The following is a 3,989-nucleotide window of genomic DNA, read 5'->3' as shown; positions in this document are numbered from 1 at the left end:
GTTCATATAAAAACTCTGCAGCGAGAATTCTGAGCCGCTCTAGTAGAAGAACTCACATTTCCACGAACCTTAAATCTCTTCACTGGCTTCCAGTTTCTTTCAGGATCAACTTTAAAATTCTGGTTCTTACTTTCAGATCTATTCATGGTCAGACCTTCCATCAGTGATCTAATCCAGCTTTACACCCCAGCTCGGGCTCTGAGGTCTGTGGGTCAGAATCTACTGATGGTTCCTGAACACGCTTCCGGACCAGAGGACAGAAATCCTTCCATGCTGTTGCTCCTAAGCTTTGAAACGATCTTCCTCTGTGTTTGATGATCTACTGACTCCTTCAAGAGACATCTTAAGACACTTTTATTTGTGCAGAATTTTCCTTGATTCTCTGACTCTTGTGTTTGTCTCTGTGTTATCTTGACCTTTTAAAGTATATATTTTTTGAGTATTGTTTTGATTGTTTAAGCACTTTGTGACCCTGGTCTAGAAAAGCGCTCTACAAATAATACTTAGGCCCGATTCCAATTCTCAGTTTGAGCCCTACCACTACCACTACCACTACCACTACCCCTAGCACTACCACTTCGCCAACCCGGTAGGCCCTTCGCGTCACCCTTCAGATTTGGGCCCGGCATACCCTATGTTACGTCATCAATCGTTGCCGCTGACGTCAGCAGAAGCGACTCAGAACCTGCTGCAACAACAGCACTGGCTTTGCTCCTGGCGTTATATCGTTTTATATATCATCTTTCTACAACAAGTCGCCGACCTATCCGGAGAAGAAGATATCATCGAAACATCCAAGTGCTGTTAGACAATTTCACGGTAAGTTTTTGCTTGAAAATAAGTTTTATACGCGCTAACGCTACCAGCGATTTATGTGTTTCTTTGTTTTGTTTTAAAAGTATGCAAACAGTATTGAAGTACATTTGGAGCTTATTGTGGTTGTTTTGTTCGATGTATTTTGAGGTTTATGAACTTTTTACGACCACAATTGTAAGCGGAATGCTATACGTGCTAGCAATGGTCAATACAAGCGATCTATTTTAACGTGTTTCTTTGTTGTTGTTGTTTCCTAAAAAATGCAAACGTAAGTGACCTAAAGTTTGGAGCTTATTGTGATTGTGTTAATCGATGTATTTTGAGGTTTATGCACTTTTTACGACCACAATTGTAAACGGAATGCTAAACGTGCTAGCAATGGTCGATATAAGCGATCTATTTACATGTTTCTTTGTTGTTGTTTTCTACAACGATGCAAACGGTAGAGAAAGTTTGGAGCTTATTGTGATGTAAATTAATGTGTATGCATTTTTAAGACCGCATTTACAAGATAACAATGGTCAATATAAGCCTCCATTTACCTGTTTGTTTTGTTTTTCTAAAAGAATGAAAACAGTTGTAAACTATGTTTAGAGTGTATTGTAGCTGTGTTTATCAATCGTTAATATGTTTACCATGTCGCTTACATAAACCTGAAGTAATTTGAACTTATTTTGAGTAGCTTTTATTCAAACTATTCTTTTTGATGCTCATTTCTAATAGTGTGTGAATTTTCCTCCTCAGACTGGTTCTCTCTCAGTGAACTGCAGAAACAACTTCAACTTGAACTTACTACTGTTATGGTTCAACGTGGAGACTGAGCTACAGCAGGATTTTCGCCATGTGTTTGTTTTATTAAAATGTTTATAATTTAACATTTGTATTTGTATTTATTGTACCAGTATGAATGTAAATGTGTATTTAGGAATGACAACACTAGAACTTGTAAAAACAAATATTGTATTTGACCAAACAATCTGACACATTTAAAATGCAGAACCAAAATAAAGTGCAACAACCAAACAAAAATAGTGCGTAAACTAAATAATGCTTAAACAAACACTCAAAAAAAGAAAGTCCATCTACATTTTGTATTTATTTTCCCAAGACAGATCTTTTTGTTGCTCTTTATGCCTCCTTTGCTCCCTCCTTCAAGTATTGGTGTTGCAGGCCTTGAAGCTGGGAGAACGGTGACAGAATCCAGACCTGCTGGACCTGAGGCGAGTGGTGGGTGTCGGAGCTCCCGACGTGCTGGATCCGGTTTGGGGCATTCTGCATCATCCTGGAGAACATGGCAACAATAACATTATAATCCAGACATTCAAATAATCTGGAAATTATCAATTGTGTTGCTTTTATGAGTGATGTGTGGTAAACTGTTAAAACAAGTGTTGTCTTCACAAATACACATGATTTACATAAAATACTTTGCTTTAAAGAAATACACAAACAATAGCATCTTCACTGTTTCTCTTAAAAATGCATTATGAAATATATGATATGAAATATTGTTGAAAACAATGCTTAATTAGCGTCGAATTAAACATCATTTTTAAGTGCAAGAAATAATACTTTTCACATTAAATACACAAAAAATAGCATCTTTACTGTTACTCTTAAAAGTTTTTTAACATGAAATGTCGTTGTAAACAATGCTTAAGTAGCGTTGAATTAAACATAGTTTTTTATATGCAAGAAATAATACTTTTTACAGTGAATACACAAACAATAGCATCTTAACTGTTACTCTTAAAAGTGTATTAGCATGAAATGTCGTTGAAAACAATGCTTAATTAGCGTTGAATTAAACATTGTTTTTTATATGCAAGAAATAATACTTTTTACAGTGAATACACAAACAATAGCATCTTAACTGTTACTCTTAAAAGTGTATTAGCATGAAATGTCGTTGAAAACAATGCTTAATTAGCGTTGAATTAAACATCGTTTTTTATATGCAAGAAATAATACTTTTTACAGTGAATACACAAACAATAGCATCTTAACTGTTACTCTTAAAAGTGTATTAGCATGAAATGTCGTTGAAAACAATGCTTAATTAGCGTTGAATTAAACATCGTTTTTTATATGCAAGAAATAATACTTTTCACATTAAATTCACAAACAAAAGCATCTTTACTGTTACTCTTAAACGTTTTTAACATGAAATATCGTTGAAAACAATGCTTAATTAGCGTCGAATTAAACATCGTTTTTTATATGCAATAAATAATACTTTTCACATGAAATACACAAACAACTAACGTCTTCACTGTTAAAAGTTATCAACTTAAAAGTTTATTAGCATGAAATATCGTCGAAATGATGCATACTCAAGAGTTTATGAACAAACAATTGCTAACGTTAGCATCTTCACTGTGTGTTTATATTTTATCAACATGGACTATCAGCAAAAACAATGCTTTCACATGAATTTTATGAAGAAACACTAGCAAGAATACTCACATTTATGTACTGTGTTGCTCACAATTCTTCCGACTCCGTCAGCACTCGGTTGCGAAGTGTGCCTCCGACATCACTACCTCTAGTAGGGAGACCTGGCACTACCTTGAACACTATCACTACGCCGAAAGTAGAATTGGGACTACACTACACTTCGCGGGCACGCGCAAACCTAGTGGTAGGGCGTAGTTGTAGTGGTCAAATTGAGAATTGGAATCGAGCCTTACTTACTTACAAAACACCTTTGTTTCCACTGAACCCTGACCTTCATGATACCCTTCTTAGATGATAGGCCCACGATAGACGGAATCTCATTGATCCTCATCGATAGAAACCTGGCCACACTAAACTTTGAACTCCTCGCCCAGTCCTGGCTCCAAGTAGGGTTCCGGTTGACCCGTGTCCTGGCAAAGGCAACATGTTTTTTTCATCTTGTATTTGTAAATATTTAATCAAAGGTTCTTCTGTCTGGTCTCTAACCAAGGATCTTATAAGATCAACGGACACTCAAAATCCTCCACTAGATCATTTTCTCAACCGAAAAAATAAACCTGTTCTTCAAGAGAAACTGCCATCGAACTGTTTTGAACTTCAACAAATAAACCCTTAAAAAAAGAAAATCCCTGTTCAAACAGTGTCTTAAACCAGATCCAAAAAAAGGACCCATTAGATAAGCTAATGGCCTCGAAAACTTCCTCTAAAGTTTTGGC

General features: G+C 35.9%; 1 long non-coding RNA gene across 1 annotated transcript; it reads left to right on the top strand.

Annotated features, from left to right (window-relative positions):
- The first annotated feature begins 710 nt into the window (after nt 1-710).
- On the top strand, nt 711-1,691 carry LOC148067917 (uncharacterized). The gene is made up of 2 exons (XR_015713219.1): nt 711-819; nt 1,561-1,691. It is a non-coding gene; the product is annotated as an uncharacterized LOC148067917 (long non-coding RNA).
- The last annotated feature ends 2,298 nt before the right edge of the window (nt 1,692-3,989 follow it).

Source organism: Callionymus lyra, chromosome 13 (assembly GCF_982586985.1).
Source record: "Callionymus lyra chromosome 13, fCalLyr1.hap1.1, whole genome shotgun sequence".
Taxonomy (NCBI): Eukaryota; Metazoa; Chordata; class Actinopteri; order Syngnathiformes; family Callionymidae; genus Callionymus; species Callionymus lyra.
This window is presented reverse-complemented; position numbering and strand designations above follow the sequence as displayed.